This window comes from Tachyglossus aculeatus, chromosome 2 (assembly GCF_015852505.1).
Source record: "Tachyglossus aculeatus isolate mTacAcu1 chromosome 2, mTacAcu1.pri, whole genome shotgun sequence".
NCBI lineage: Eukaryota > Metazoa > Chordata > Mammalia > Monotremata > Tachyglossidae > Tachyglossus > Tachyglossus aculeatus.
Genome location: NC_052067.1, coordinates 171,210,934 through 171,227,854, shown reverse-complemented (window position 1 = coordinate 171,227,854; position 16,921 = coordinate 171,210,934).

Genomic DNA, 16,921 nt, shown 5'->3' with positions numbered 1-16,921 from the left:
AACTTGGACTTCCCAAGCGCTCAGTACAGTGGTCTGCACACAGTAAGCGCTCAACAAATACGATCGATCGATGAAGAACAGTGCTTGGCACATCATAGTAAGCGCTTCATAAATGCCATCCGAAAAAAAAAAAAAGGAACCCAGGCTTTGGAGTCGGAGGTCATGGGTTCAAATCCCGGCTCTGCCAAATGTCAGCTGTGTGACTTTGGGCCAGTCGCTTCTCTGTGCCTCAGTTCCCTCATCTGTAAAATGGGGATTAAGACTGTGAGGCCCCCGTGGGACAATCTCTGATCACCTTGTAACTTCCCTAGCGCTTAGAACAGTGCTTTGCACATAGTAAAGTGCTTAATAAATGCCATTATTATTGTTCTTATTATTTATTGAGCGCTTATTGTGTGCAGTAAACGCTTGGAAAGTACAATTCAGCAACATTCATTCATTCATTCAATGGTATTTATTGAGCGCTTACTGTGTGCAGAGCACTGTAATAAGCGCTTGGGAAGTCCACGTTGGCAACATCTAGAGACGGTCCCTGCCCGACAGCGGGCTCGCAGTCTAGAAGGGGGAGACGGACAACCAAACCCAGCTCTATATGTTGCCCGCTTGTACTTCCCAAGCGCTTAGTACAGTGCTCTGCACACAGTAAGCGCTCAATAAATACGATTGATTGATTGATTGATGTGGACGGGTGTCAAGTCGTCAGAATAAATAGAAGTAAAGCCAGATGGATATCAAGCAATCATACTTATTGAGCACTTACTGTGTGCAGAGCACTGTACTAAGCGCTTGGGAAGTCCAAGTTGGCAACACATAGAGACGGTCCCTACCCAACAGTGGGCTCACAGCCTAGAAGGGGGAGATAGAGCACAAAACAAAACATATTAACAAAATAGAATAGATATGGACGAGTAAAATAAATAAATATCAGAGACAATCCCTGCCCAACAGCAAGCTTCCAGTCTAGAAGGGGGGAGACAAACAACAATGCAAGTAGACGACAGGCATCAATAACATCAATCAGTCAATCAATCGTATTTATTGAGCGCTTACTGTGTGCAGAGCACTGGACTAAGCGCTTGGGAAGTCCAAGTCGGCAACATACAGAGGCGGTCCCTACCCAACAGCGGGCTCACAGTCTAGGACGGGGAGACAGAGAACAAAACAAAACATATTAACAAAATAAAATAAATGGAATAAATATGTACAAATCAAATCAGAGTTCATTCATTCAATCGTATTTATTGAGTGCTTCCTGTGTGCAGAGCACTGGACTAAGTGCTTGGGAAGTCCAAGTTGGCAACATCTAGAGGCGGTCCCTACCCAACAGCAGGTTTACGGTCTAGAAGGGGGAGACAGATGATGAAACAAAACGTATTAACAAAATAAAATAAATAGAATAGATATGTACAAGTAGAATAAATCAGTAAATTGAGTAATAAATCCGTACAAACATATATGCATATATCCAGGTGCTGTGGGGAAGGGAAGGAGGTAAGGCCGGGGGGATGGAGAGGGGGAGGAGGAGAGGGGCTCAGTCTGGGAAGGCCTCCTGGAGGAGGTGAGCTCTCAGTAGGGCTTAACAAATACCATGACTATTATCATTATAATAAACAGAAATAATAATAAAATATAATAATTATAATAATGATGGCATTTGCTCATAATAATGGCATTTGTTGAGCGATTACTATGTGCAAGGCACTGTTCTAAGCGCTGGGGGGAATATAAAGTGATCAGGTTGTCCCACGGGGGGCTCACAGTCTTCATCCCCATTTTACAGATGAGGTAACTGAGGCTCAGAGAAGTTAAGTGACTTGCCCAGTGTCACACAGCAGACATGTGGCAGAGTCAGGATTCGAACCCATGACCTCTGACTCCAAAGCCTGTGCTCTTTTCACTAAGCCACGCTGCTTCCCGCTTACTACTACTACTAATAATAATAATGGCATTTATTAAGCGCTTACTATGTGCAAAGCACTGTTCTAAGCGCTGGGGGAAATACAAGGTGATCAGATTGTCCCACGGGAACTCACGGTCTTCATCCCCATTTTACGGATGAGGGAACTGAGGCTCAGAGAAGTTAAGTGACTTGCCCAAGGTCACACAGCAGACATGTGGGATTCGAACCCATGACCTCTGACTCCAAAGCCCGGGCTCTTTCCACTGAGCCATGCATATAATAAAAATAATAAATACGATTGAATGAATCAATCTGTGGCATTTACTAATCGGTCAATTGATCATTGCCCAAGCGCTTAGTATAGTGCTCTGCACACAGTAAGCACTCAATAAATACGATTGATGATTGATTGATTGATTTTCAGTGGAATTTACTGGTCATTCAGTCGGTGGTATGAATTGATCAGTTAATCTGCGGCATCAGCCCATCTGTGATATGTACTAATCAGTCATATCATCGCTGGTATTTAGCGATTAATCATTTAGTTAGTGGTATTTATTGAGTGCTTACTCTGTGGAGAGCACTGTAATAATAATAATAATAATGGCATTTATTAAGCGCTTCCTATGTGCCAAGCACTGTTCTAAGCACTGGGGAGGTTACAAGGTGATCAGGTTGTCCCACGGGGGGCTCACAGTCTTATTATATAATATAATAAGTCTTATAATAATAATAATGGTAATAGTCATGGGCCCAGCTCCACCACATGTCTGCTGTGTGACCTTGGGCAAGTCACTTAACTTCTCTGAGCCTCAGTTCCCTCATCTGTAAAATGGGGATTAAGACTATGAGCCCCACGTGGAACAACCTGATCACCCTTGTAACCTCCCCAGTGCTTAGAACAGTGCTTTACACATAGTAAGCGCTTAATAAATGCCATTATTATTGTTATATTATTATTATTGTCAGCTGTGTGACTTTGGGCAAGTCACTTCACTTCTCTGGGCCTCAGTTCCCTCATCTGTAAAATGGGGATTAAGACTGTGAGCCCCACGTGGGACAACCTGATCACCTTGTATTCCCCCAGCACTTAAAACAGTGTTTTGCACATAGTAAGTGCTTAACGAATGCCATTATCATTATTATTATTATTATTATCATTATTATTATTATTAATATTATTCTAGACTGTTACAGCTCCATGAGAACAGGGATCATGTCTACTGAATCTATCAAACTCTCCCAAGGGGTTAGTACAGTGAGAAGCAGCGTGGCTCAGTGGAACGAGCCCGGGCTTTGGAGTCAGAGGTCACGGGTTCAAATCCTGGCTCCGCCAATCGTCCGCTGGGTGACTTTGGGCAAGTCACTTCACTTCTCTGGGCCTCAGTTCCCTCATCTGGAAAATGGGGATGAAGACTGTGAGCCCCCAGTGGGGCAACCTGATCACCTTGTAACCTCCCCAGCGCTTAGAACAGTGCTTGGCACATAGTAAGCGCTTAATAAATACCATTATTATTGTTATTATTATTACAGTGCTCTCCACAGAGTAAGCACTCAATAAATACCACTAACTAAATGATTAATCGGTAAATACCAGTGATGATATGATTGATCAGTATATATGACAGATGGGCTGATGCCGCAGATTAACCGATCAATTCATACCACCGATTGATTGATCAGTAAACTCCGACAACGATCAATTGGCCGATTAGTAAATACCGCAGATTGATTCATTCAATCGTATTTATTGAGCGCTTACTGTGGGCAAAGCTCTGTACTAGGTCCTTGATCAGTAAATAATGATGGCATTTATTAAGCGCTTACTATGTGCAGAGCACTGTTCTAAGCGCCGGGGAGGTTACAAGGTGATCAGGTTGTCCCACGGGGGGCTCACAGTCTTCATCCCCATTTTCCAGATGAGAAGCAGTGTGGCTCAGTGGTAAGAGCGCAGGCTTGGGAGTCACAGGTCATGGGTTTGAATCCTGCCTCCCCCACATGTCTGCTGTGTGACCTTGGGCAAGTCACTTCACTTCTCTGGGCCTCAGTTCCCTCATCTGTAAAATGGGGAATAAGACTGTGAGCTCCGCATGGGACAACCTCATCTCGTTGTATTCCCCCCAGCGCTTAGAACAGTGCTTTGCACATAGTAAGCGCTTAACAAATACCAACATTATTATTATTATTATTATTATTATTATTATTATTATTATCCAGTTGTCCCATGGGGAGCTCATAGTCTTCATCCCCATTTTACAGATGAGGGAACTGAGGTGCAGAGAAGTGAAGTGACTTGCCCGAAGTCACACAGCTGACAATAATAATAATAATAATAATAATAATAATAATAGCATTTATTAAGCACTTACTATGTGCAAAGCACTGTTCTAAGCGCTGGGGAGGTTACAAGGGTGATTAGGTTGTTCCACATGGGGCTCACAGTCTTAATCCCCATTTTACAGATGAGGGAACTGAGGCCCAGTGAAGTTAAGTGACTTGCCCAAAGTCACATAGCTGACAAGTGGCACAGCCGGGATTTTTTTTATGATGGCATTTATTAAGCGCTTACTATGTGCAAAGCACTGTTCTAAGCGCTGGGGAGGTTACAAAGTGATCAGGTTGTCCCACATGGGGCTCACAGTTTTAATCCCCATTTTACAGATGAGTAATTGAGGCCCAGAGAAGTGAAGTGACTTGCCCAAAGTCACACAGCTGACAGTTGGCAGAGCTCGGATTTGAACCCACGACCTCTGACTCCAAAGCCCGTGATCTTTCCACTGAGCCACGCTGCTTCTCTAAATTGGCGGAGCCGGGATTTGAACCCACGACCTCCGACTCCAAAGCCCGGGCTCTTTCCACTGAGCCACGCTGCTTCTCAGCTTGCCACAGACTGACCACCTAAGGGTATTTTTATGATATTTGTTAAGGGCTTACTATGTGCCAGACACTGTACTAAGCACTGGGGTAGATACAAGCAAATCAGGTTGGACACAGTCCCTGTCCCCCGTGGGGCTCCCGCTCTTCATCCCCATTTTCCAGATGAGGAAATTGGGGCCCGTAAAGTGAAGCGGCTTGCCCAAGGTAACACCACAGACAAACCTCTAGACTGTGAGCCCGCTGTGGGCAGGGACCGTCTCTATCTGTTGCCGAATTGTACTCTCCCAAGCGCTTAGTCCAGTGCTCTGCACACACTAAGCGCTCAATGAATACGATTGAATGAATGAATGAATGAATAATAATAATAATGGCATTTATTAAGCGCTTACTACGTGCAAAGCACTGTTCTAAGCGCTGGGGAGTTTACAAGGTGATCAGGTTGTCCCTCGCGGGGCTCACAGTCTTAATCTCCATTTTACAGATGAGGGAACTGAGGCACAGAGAAGTTAAGTGACTTGCCCAAAGTCACACAGCTGACAGTTGGCGGAGCCGGGATTTGAACCCCTGACCTTTGACTTCGAAACCCGTGCTCTTGAATGAAAACTCCAGGCCCGTGTGCTCTTTCATGAGGCCACGCTGCTTCTCTGGTCATGTTTTCTAATCCTGCCACTGCTGTACAGTCTCGGGCAAGTCACCTAATAATAATAATAATAATAATAATAATAATAATAATAATAATAATAATAGCATTTATTAAGCCCTTACTATGTGCAAAGCACTGTTCTAAGCGCTAGGGAGGTTTCAAGCAGCGTGGCTCAGTGGAAAGAGCCCGGGCTTTGGAGTCAGAGGTTGTGGGTTCAAATTCCGGCTCCGCCACTTGTCAGCTGACTTTGGGCAAGTCACTTAACTTCTCCGTGCCTCAGTGACCTCATCTGTAAAATGGAGATTAAGACCGTGAGCCCCCCGTGGGACAACCTGATCACCTCGTAACCTCCCCGGTGCTTAGAACAGTGCTTGGCACATAGTAAGCGCTTAATAAATGCCATCGTGATTACTATTATTATTACAAGGTGATCAGGTTGTCCCACAGGGCGCTCCCAGTCTTCATCCCCAGTTTACAGATGAGGTTACTGAGGCCCAGAGAAGTGAAGTGACTTGCCCAAAGTCACCCAGCTGACAAGTGGTGGAGCGAGGATTTGAACCCATAACCTCTGACTCCAAAGCCTGGGCTCTTTCCACTGAGCCACGCTGCTTCTCCCCTTCACTTCTCTGGGCCTCAGTTCCCTCTTCGGTAAAATGGGGATGGAGACTGTGAGCCCCACGGGGGACAGGGACTGTGTCCAACCCCGATTTGCTTGTACCCACCCCAGTGCTTAGTACAGTGCCTGGTACATAGTAAGTGCTTAACAAATACCATTATTATTATTCTATTCCCTGATTCTGTTTGATTCCTGCTACTCATGTGGCTGACTTCTAGACTGTGAGCCCACTGTTGGGTACGGACTCTCTCTATCTGTTGCCAACTTGTACTTCCCAAGCGCTTAGTACAGTGCTCTGCACACAGTAAGCGCTCAATAAATACGATTGATTGATTGATTGACTGAAACTTTTCCAAACGCCTGGTTGGCCTGCTCCTCCTAATAATAATAATAATATGATGGTATGTGTTAAGTGCTTACTAAGTGCCAAGCACTGTTCTAAGCACTGGGGTAGATACACGGTAAGCAGGTTGTCCCACGTGGAGCTCACCGTCTTCATCCCCATTTTACAGATGAGGGAACTGAGGGCCAGAGAAATGAAGCGACTTACCCAAGGTCACACGGCAGACAAGTGGCGGAGCGGGATTAGAACCCGGGTCCTAATCCCAAAGTCGCAGGCGAGACCGCAGTGCTGTGCACAGCTGCGCCCTCAAACAGCTTACGCTTCCTTGCTGCGGACGCGAAGCTGGTTTCCTTCCTCTCTCCCTGACCTTCCTCTTCTCCCTCTCCCATTCACCTTGGCATTAGAACAGCGCTTAGAACAGTGCTTTGCACATAGTGAGTGCTCAACAAATGCCATTATTATTATTATTACTTAACTTCTCTGTGCCTCAGTTCCCTCATCTGTAAAAAATGGGGATGAAGACTGTGAGCCCCCCGTGGGACAACCTGATCTCCTTGTAACCTCCCCAGCGCTTAGAACAGTGCTGTGCACATAGTAAGCGCTTAATAAATGCCATTATTATTATTATTATTATTATTCCTCCCCTCCAACTCCTCCATCCCGGTCTCCTCCTTCCACTCTCCCCCTGCACCTGATCTCGCCCCCCGACCTACATGTTTTGTCACCCGTCTATGTGGTTTGTCACCTGTCTACATGTTTCGTTTTGTTGTCTGTCTCCCCCTTCTAATAATAATAAATAATGATGATGGCATTTATTAAGCGCTTACTATGTGCAAAGCGCTGTTCTAAGCGCTGGGGAGGTTACAAGGGGATCAGGTTGTCCCACGGGGGGCTCACAGTCTTCATCCCCAGTTTACAGATGAGGTAACGGAGGCCCAGAGAAGTGAAGTGACTTGCCCAAAGTCACCCAGCTGACAATTGGCGGAGCCGGGATTTGAACCCATGTTCTCTGACTCCAAAGCCCGGGCTCTTTCCACTGAGCCACGCTGCTTCTAGACTGTGAGCCCCTTGTTGGGTAGGGACCATCTCTATCTGTTGCCGACTTGTACTTCCCAAGTGCTTAGTACAGTGCTCTGCACACAGTAAGCGCTCAATAAATACGACTGACTGACTGACTGAATGAATGAATGGTCTTGCCCCCCATCTCCCTCATTTTGGTCTCCCCCGCCTGCTCTCCCTCTCCCAATCTCCCCATCCTGGTCGTCTACTCTCCCCTCTTCCATCCCCTTTCCCACTCTCCTCTCCATTTCCCCCCTCTTCTCCCATTCTCCCCCTCCAGCTCCCTCTTCTCCCTCTCCCCTTCCTACTCCCCCCCTTCCCGTTCTCCCTCTCCCGCTCTCCCCAGGCCTGATCTCACTCCCCAGGTCTTGCCCATCGTCTCCCCCCTTTCGGTCTCCCCCGCCTGCTCTCCCTCTCCCCCAGTCTCCCCATCATGGTCTCCTACTCTCCCTTCTTCCATCCCTTTTCCCACTCTCTCCATTTCCCCCCTCTTCTCCCATTCTCTCCTTCCAGCTCCCCTTCTCTCTTTCCCCTTCCCGTTCTCCCTTTCCCGCTCTCCCCAGGTTTTGCCCGTCATCTCTCCCATTTCAATCTCCCCCACCTGCTCTCCCTCTCCCCCAGTCTCCCCATCCTGGTCGTCTACTCTCCCCTCTTCCATCCCTTTACCCACTGTCTCCATCTTCCCCTCTCCTCTCCATATCCCCCCTCTTCTCCCATTCTCTCCTTCCAGCTCCCCCTTCTCTCTCTCCCCTTCCCGTTCTCCCTTTCCCGCTCTCCCCAGGCCTGATCTCACTCCCCAGGTCTTGCCCATCATCTCTCCCATTTCAGTCTGCCCCACCTGCTCTCCTTCTCCCCCAGTCTCCCCATCCTGGTCGTCTATTCTCCCCTCTTCCCATCCCCTTACCCACTCTCTCCATCTTCCCCTCTCCTCTCCATATCCCCCCTCTTCTCCCATTCTCCCCTTCCAGCTCCCCCTTCTCTCTCTCCCCTTCCCGTTCTCCCTCTCCCGCTCTCCCCAGGCCTGATCTCACTCCCCAGGTCTTGCCCGTCATCTCCCCCATTTCGGTCTCCGCCGCCTGCCCTCCCTCTCCCCCAGTCTCCCCATCCTGGTCGTCTACTCTCCCCTCTTCCCATCCCCTTACCCACTCTCTCCATCTTCCCCTCTCGTCTCCATCTCCCTCCTCTTTTCCCATTCTCCCCCTCCAGCTCCCCCTTCTCCCTCTCTCCCCTTCCCTCTCTCCTCTCCTGTTCTCCCCCTTCTGTTCTCCCTCTCCCACTCTCCCCCGGCCTGATCCCACTCCCCTGGTCTTGCCCACCATCTCCCCCATTTCGGTCTCCCTCTCTCCCCCTTCCCTCTCCCAGTCTCCCCATCCTGGTCTCCTACTCTCCCCTCTTCCATCCCCTTTCCCAGTCTCTCCAACTTTCCCTCTCGTCTCCATTTCCCCCCCTTCTCCCATTCTCCCCCTCCAGCTCCCCCTTCTCTTTCTCTCCCCTTCCTACTCTCCTCTTCCCTGTCTCCCACTCTCCCCCTTCCTGAAAACTGCCCCCTGATCTTGCCATCTCCCCTATCTCCATCTCCCCCGCTTTCTCTCCCTCTCCCTCTCTCCCCCTTCCACTCCCCCTATCCCATTCTCCCCATCCTGGTCTCCTACTCTCCCCCTCTTCCATCCCCTCTCCCACTCTCTACATCTCCCCTTCTCCCCTCTTCTCTCCCTCCTCCCTTCTCCCCCACAGCCATTCTCCTCCTATCCCCCCTTTCCCTTTAAGATGGCTTTCGAAATTCTTTTAATCAATCAATCAATCGTATTTATTGAGCGCTTACTGTGTGCAGAGCACTGTACTAAGCGCTTGGGAAGTACAAGTTGGCAACATATAGAGACAGTCCCTACCCAACATTGGGCTTTTACTTACAAGAGGAGGGATACCAAGGAAGAGAAAAACATTTCAGATCCCGACTGAGGCAAAAGATGCTGCGGAAATCCTTTGGAGATGGAAGCAAATGGATCGAGGAAGCCTATAATAATAATAATAATAATAATAATAATAATGGTATTTTTAAGCACTTACTATGTGCAAAGCACTGTTCTAAGCACTGGGGGGGATACAAGGTGATCAGGTTGTCCCACGGGGGGCTCACCATTTTAATCCCCATTTTCCAGATGAGGGAACTAAGGCGCAGAGAAGTGACGTGACTTGCCCAAAGTCACACAGCTGACAAGTGGTGGAGGCGGGATTTGAACCCGTGACTCTGACTCCCAAGCCCGGGCTCTTTCCACTGAGCCACGCTGCTTCTCTACGAGCTATAATGATTCAGGCCTACCAAAAACCCATGAAAAAAGCTTCGGTATTGTCCCATCAATCTGAAGATTTGAAGATGATACCGTCTTTGGGTGGGGAAAGACTGCGGGTACCATTTTGCCTTGTAACAGCAGGGGAAACTGAGGCACGGGGGGCTGTAGGATAGGCCCAAGGCCACACAAGAAGTATGAACCCTCTTTCCACTCCAGGCTGGCAAGTGTGAAGAGACTCCCATGCCGACATGAGGCCTCCTCTGTCTTCAGAGAGTTGGGAAGCTGTCGTATCCGGAACCCAGGACCCAATCACGATCTCCCTGCTGGGGTGGAGGCTGAGGTGGAGGCTGAGGTTGTGGTTGTTGTTGAGACCGAGGCTTTGCCTGTGGCGGCGGTGAAGGTTGTCGTGGTGGCTAGGCTGTGGTGGGTGTGGTTATTATCATTATTAGTATTATTATGGTATTTGTTAAGCGCTTGTTACTAATTATTATTATTATTATTATTACGGTATTTGTGAAACGCTTACTATGTGCCAGACACTGTACTAAGTGCTGGGGTGGCTACAAGCAAATTGGATTGGACACAGTCCCTGTCCCATGTGGGGCTCACAGTCTCAATCCCCATTTTACAGATGGGGGAACTGAGGCTCAGAGAAGTGAAGTTAAGAGACGTTACGTGGTTGAGGCTAGGTGGAGGCTGGGAGTGGGGATGAGGCTGGATTTGAGGTTGAGGCCATGGAGGTGGCTGAGGCTGAGGTGGAGGCTGAAGCTGAGGTGGAGGCTGAGGAGGAGTCTGTGGCTGAGGCTGAGGTTGAGGTGGAGGCTGTGGCTGGGGGGAGGCCGTGGCTGAGGCTGAGGTGGAGGCTGTGGCATTGGTGGCTGAGGTGGAGGCTGCGGTTGAGGCTGAGATGGAGGCTGTGGCTGAGGCTGGGGGGGAGGCTATGGTGGAGGCTGTGGCAGTGGTGGCTGAGGCTGAGGTGGAGGCTGTGGCTGAGGTGGAGGCTGTGACAGTGGCGGCTGAGGTGGAGGCTCTGGCTGAGGATGAGGGGGAGGCTGTGGTGGAGGCTGTGGCAGTGGTGGTTGAGGCTGAGGTGGAGGCCGTGGCTGAGACTGAGGGGGAGGCTGAGGTGGAGGCCGTGGCTGAGGCTGAGGTGGAGGCTGAGGTGGACGCTGTGGCTGAGGTGGGGGCTGAGGCTGAGGTGGAGGCTGTGGCAGTGGTGGCTGAGATGGAGGCTGTGACTGAGGTGGAGGCGGTGGCAGTGGCGGCTGAGATGGAGGCTGTGGTTGAGGCTGAGGCGGAGGCTCTGGCTGAGGCTGAGGGGAGGCTGTGGTGGTGGTGGCTGAGGTGGAGGCTGTGGTGGAGGCTGTGGCAGTGGTGGCTGAGGTGGAGGCTGTGGCTGAGGCTGAGGTGGAGGCTGTGACTGAGGTGGCTGAGGTGGAGGCTGATGCTGAGGTGGAGGCTGTGCCTGAGGCTGAGGTGGAGGTGGTGGCAGTGGTGGATGAGGTGGAGGCCATGGCTGAAGCTGAGGTGGAGGCTGTGGCAGTGGCGGCTGAGGTGGAGGCTGTGGCTGTGGCTGAGGTGGAGGCTGTGACTGAGGTGGAGGCTGTGGTGGTGGGGGCTGAAGTGGAGGCTGTGGTTGAGGCTGAGGTGGAGGCTCTGGCTGAGGATGAGGGGGAGGCTGTGGTAGAGGCTGTGGCAGTGGTGGTTGAGGCTGAGGTGGAGGCCATGGCTGAGACTGAGGGGGAGGCTGTGGTGGTGGTGGCTGAGGTGGAGGCTGTGGCTGAGGTGGAGGCTCTGGCTGTGGCTGAGGTGGAGGCTGTGGCTGAGGTGGAGGCTATGGTGGAGGCTGTGGAGGTGGGGGCTGAGATGGAGGCTGTGGTTGAGGCTGAGGTGGAGGCTGTGGTGGTGTAAAATGGGGATGAAGACTGTGAGCCCCACATGGGACAACCTGATCACCTTGTATCCCCCCACCCCCGGCGCTTAGAACAGTGCTTGGCACATAGTAAGCGCTTAACAAATGCCGTTGGGTAGGGACCGTCTCTATATGTTGTCAACTTTGTACTTCCCAAGAGCTTAGTACAGTGCTCTGCGCACAGTAAGCGCTCAGTAAATACGATAGAATGAATTATTATTATTATGTGCATCTAGCTTTACTTCTATTTATAATGATGACGATGATGGCATTTGTTAAGCGCTTACTATGTGCCAAGCACTGTTCTAAGCGCTGGGGGGGGGGGGGGAATACAAGGTGATCAGGTTGTCCCACGGGGGGCCCACAGTCTTAATCCCCATTTTACAGATGAGGGAACTGGGGCTCAGAGAAGTGAAGTGACTTGCCCAAGGTCACACAGCAGACATGTGGCGGAGCCGGGATTCGAACCCATGACCTCTGACTCCAAAGCCCGGGCTCTTTCCACTGAGCCAAGCTGCTCCTGATGACTTGACACCTGTCTACTTGTTTTGTCGTCCGTCTCCCCCTTCTAGGCTGTGAGCCCGCCGTCGGGTAGGGACCGTCTCTAGATGTTGCCAACTTGGACTTCCCGAGCGCTCAGTCCAGTGCTCTGCACACAGTAAGCGCTCAATAAATACAATTGAATGAATGAAAATGGTGGCTGAGGTGGAGGCTGCGGCGGAGGCTGTGGTTGAGGCTGAGGTGGAGGCTATAACTGAGTCTGAGGGGGAAGCTGTGGCTGAGGTGGAGGCCGAGGTCGAAGTGGCGTCTGAGGTGGAGGCCATGGCTGAGGCTGAGGCCGTGGTGGAGGCTGAGGTGGAGGCCATGACTGAGGCTGATGCTGAGGTAGAGGCTGTGGCGGTGGTGGCTGAGGTGGAGGCCTTAGCTGAGGCTGTGGTTGAGGTGGAGGCTGTGACTGAGGCTGTGGTTGAGGTGGAGGCCGTGGCTGAGGCTGAGGCTGAGGTGGAGGCTGTGGCAATGGCGGCTGAGGTGGTGGCTCTGGTTGAGGCTGAGACGGAGGCTCTGGCTGAGGCTGAGGGGGAGGCCGTGACTGAGGCTGATGCTGAGGTGGAGGCTGTGGCGGCTGAAGCGGAGGCCGTGGCTGAGGTTGAGGCTGAGGTGGAGGCTGTGGCAATGGCGGCTGAGGTGGATGCGCTGGTTGAGGCTGAGACGGAGGCTCTGGCTGAGGCTGAGGGGGAGGCTGTGGTGATGGAGCCTGAGATGGAGGCTGTGGTGGTTGTGACTGAGGTGGAGGCTGTGGTGGAGGCCGTGGCTGAGGCTGATGCTGAGGTGGAGGCTGTGGCGGCTGAAGTGGAGGCCGTGGCTGAGGCTGAGGCTGAGGTGGAGGCTGTGGCGGTGGCGGCTGAGGTGGAGACTGAGGTGGAGGCTGTGGTTGAGGCTGAGACGGAGGCTCTGGCTGCGGCTGAGGGGGAGGCTGTGGTGGTTGTGACTGAGGTGGAGGCTGTGGTTGAGGCTCAGGTGGAGGCCGTGGCTGAGGTGGAGGCTGTGGCGGCTGAGGTGGAGGCCGTGGCTGAGGTTGAGGCTGAGGTGGAGGCTGTGGCGGTGGCGGCTGAGGTGGAGGCTGAGGTGGAGGCTGTGCTTGAGGCTGAGACGGAGGCTCTGGCTGAGGCTGAGGGGGAGGCTGTGGTGGTTGTGACTGAGGTGGAGGCAGTGGTTGAGGCTTAGGTGGAGGCCGTGGCTGAGGTGGAGGCTGTGGCGGCTGAGGCGGAGGCCGTGGCTGAGGCTGAGGCTGAGGTGGAGGCTGTGGCCGTGGCGGCTGAGGTGGAGGCTGAGGTGGAGGCTGTGGCTGAGGCTGAGGCGGAGGCTCTGGCTGAGGCTGAGGGGGAGGCTGTGGTGGTTGTGACTGAGGTGGAGGCTGTGGTTGAGGCTCAGGTGGAGGCCGTGGCTGAGGTGGAGGCTGTGGCAGCTGAGGTGGAGGCCATGGCTGAGGCTGAGGCTGAGGTGGAGGTGGAGGCTGTGGCGGTGGCGGCTGAGGTGGAGGCTGTGGTTGAGGCTGAGGCGGAGGCTCTGGCTGAGGCTGAGGGGGAGGCTGTGGTGGTTGTGACTGAGGTGGAGGCTGTGGTTGAGGCTCAGGTGGAGGCCGTGGCTGAGGCGGAGGCCGTGGCTGAGGCTGAGGCTGAGCTGGAGGCTGTGGCGGTGGCGGCTGAGGTGGAGGCTGTGGTTGAGGCTGAGACGGAGGCTCTGGCTGAGGCTGTGGCGATGGAGTCTGAGACGGAGGCTGTGGTGGTTGTGACTGAGGTGGAGGCTGTGGTGGAGGCTCAGGTGGAGGCCGTGGCTGAGGTGGAGGCTGCGGCGGCCGAGGCGGAGGCCGTGGCTGAGGCTGAGGCTGTGGCTGAGGCTGCAACAGCCTCAGTCTCAGCCTCAGCCACAGCCTCACCCAAACCCTGTCCTCCCCGAGATGTTCTCATCACAGTAGACACCACCACCATCTTCCCCGACTCCCGCGCTTGTCGCCATGGCAACCGGTCCCTCCTTCAATCCTCTTAATCGTCTGCCATCGATTCCTGTTGATTCTAACAATCGAGGTATTTGTGAAGCGCTTACCATGTGCCCGGCACTGTACTAAGCGCTGGGGTGGGCACAACCCCCTTCTAGACCGTGAGCCCGCTGTTGGGTAGGGACCGTCTCTAGATGTGGCCAACTTGGACTCCCCAAGCGCTTAGTACAGTGCTCTGCACACAGTGAGCGCTCAATAAATATGATTGAATGGATGAATGAATGAAAATTGTACTCACCCAAGTGCTAGTCCAGTGCTCTGCACACAGTGAGCGCTCAATAAATACGATGGAATGAATGAATGAATGAAAATTGTACTCACCCAAGTGCTAGTCCAGTGCTCCGCACACAGTGAGTGCTCAATAAATACGATTGAATGAATGAATGAAAATTGTACTCACCCAAGTGCTAGTCCAGTGCTCTGCACACAGTGAGTGCTCAATAAATACGATTTATTTATTTATTTATTTAGACTGTGAGCCCACTGTTGGGTAGGGGCTGTCTCTATATGTTGCCAACTTGTACTTCCCAAGCGCTTAGTACAGTGCTCTGCACACAGTAAGCGCTCAATAAATATGATTGATTGATTGATTGATTGAATGAATGAAAATTGTACTCACCCAAGTGCTAGTCCAGTGCTCTGCCCACAGTGAGCGCTCAATAAATACGACAATGAAGGAATGAATAAAAATTGTACTCACCCAAATGCTAGTCCAGTGCTCTGCACACAGTGAGCGCTCAATAAATACGATTGAATGAAAATTGTACTCACCCAAATGCTAGTCCAGTGCTCTGCACACAGTAGGCGCTCAATAAATACGATTGAATGAATGAATGAAAATTGTACTCACCCAAGTGCTAGTCCAGTGCTCTGCACACAGTGAGCGCTCAATAAATACGATTGAATGAATGAATGAATGAAAATTGTACTCACCCAAGTGCTAGTCCAGTGTTCTGCACACAGTCAGCGCTCAATAAATACGATTTATTTATTTATTTATTTATTTATTTAGACTGTGAGCCCACTGTTGGGTAGAGACTGTCTCTATATGTTGCCAACTTGTACTTGCCAAGTGCTTAGTACAGTGCTCTGCACACAGTGAGTGCTCAATAAATACGATTGAATGAAGGAATGAATGAAAATTTTACTCACCCAAGTGCTAGTCCAGTGCTCCGCACACAGTGAGCGCTCAATAAATACGACTGAATGAATGAATGAAAATTGTACTCACCCAAGTGCTAGTCCAGTGCTCCGCACACAGTGAGCGCTCAATAAATACGACTGAATGAATGAATGAAAATTGTACTCACCCAAGTGCTAGTCCAGTGCTCTGCACACAGTGAGTGCTCAATAAATATGACAATGAAGGAATGAATAAAAATTGTACTCACCCAAGTGCTAGTCCAGTGCTCTGCACACAGTGAGCGCTCAATAAATACGATGGAATGAAGGAATGAATGAAAATTGTACTCACCCAAGTGCTAGTCCAGTGCTCTGCACACAGTGAGCGCTCAATAAATACGATTGAATGAATGAAAATTTTACTCACCCCAGTGCTAGTCCAGTGCTCTGCACACAGTGAGCACTCAATAAATGCGATGGAATGAATGAATGAAAACTGTACTCACCCAAGTGCTAGTCCAGTGCTCTGCACACAGTGAGCGCTCAATAAATACGATTTATTTATTTATTTATCTATTTAGACTGTGAGCCCACTGTTGGGTAGGGACTGTCTCTATATGTTGCCAACTTGTACTTCCCAAGCGCTTAGTCCAGTGCTCTGCACACAGTAAGCGCTCAATAAATATGATTGATTGATTGATTGATTGAATGAATGAATGAAAATTGTTCTCACCCAAGTGCTAGTCCAGTGCTCGGCACACAGTGAGCGCTCAATAAATACGATTGAATGAATGAATGAAAATTGTACTCACCCAAGTGCTAGTCCAGTGCTCTGCACACAGTGAGCGCTCAATAAATACGACTGAATGAATGAATGAAAATTGTACTCACCCAAGTGCTAGTCCAGTGCTCTGCACACAGTGAGCGCTCAATAAATACGATGGAATGAATGAATGAAAATTGTACTCACCCAAGTACTAGTCCAGTGCTCTGCACACAGTGAGCGCTCAATAAATACGATGGAATGAATGAAAATTGTACTCACCCAATTTAGTGCTCTGCACACAGTGAGCGCTCAATAAATACGATTGATTGATTGATTGAATGAATGAATGAATGAATGAAGGAAAGTTGTACTCACCCAAGTGCTAGTCCAGTGCTCTGCACGCAGTGAGCGCTCAATAAATACAATTGAATGAATTATTATTATTATGTACATCTAGCTTTACTTCTATTTATGATGATGATGATGATGATGGCATTTGTTGAGCGCTTACTATGTGCAAAGCACTGTTCTAAGCGCTGGGGGGGATACAAGGACATCAGGTTGTCCCATGGGGGACTCGCAGTCTTAATCCCCCTTTTACAGTCGAGGTAACTGAGGCCCAGAGAATAATGAGGGCATTTATTAAGTGCTTACTATGTGCAAAGCACTGTTATAAGCACTGGGGAGGATACAAGGACATCAGGTTGTGCCCCGTGGGGCATTCCCATTTTCCAGATGAGAGAACTGAGGCTCAGAGAAGTGAAGTGACTTGCCCAAAGTCACCCAGCTGATAAGCGGCGGAGCTGGGATTCGAACCCATGACCTCTGACTCCAA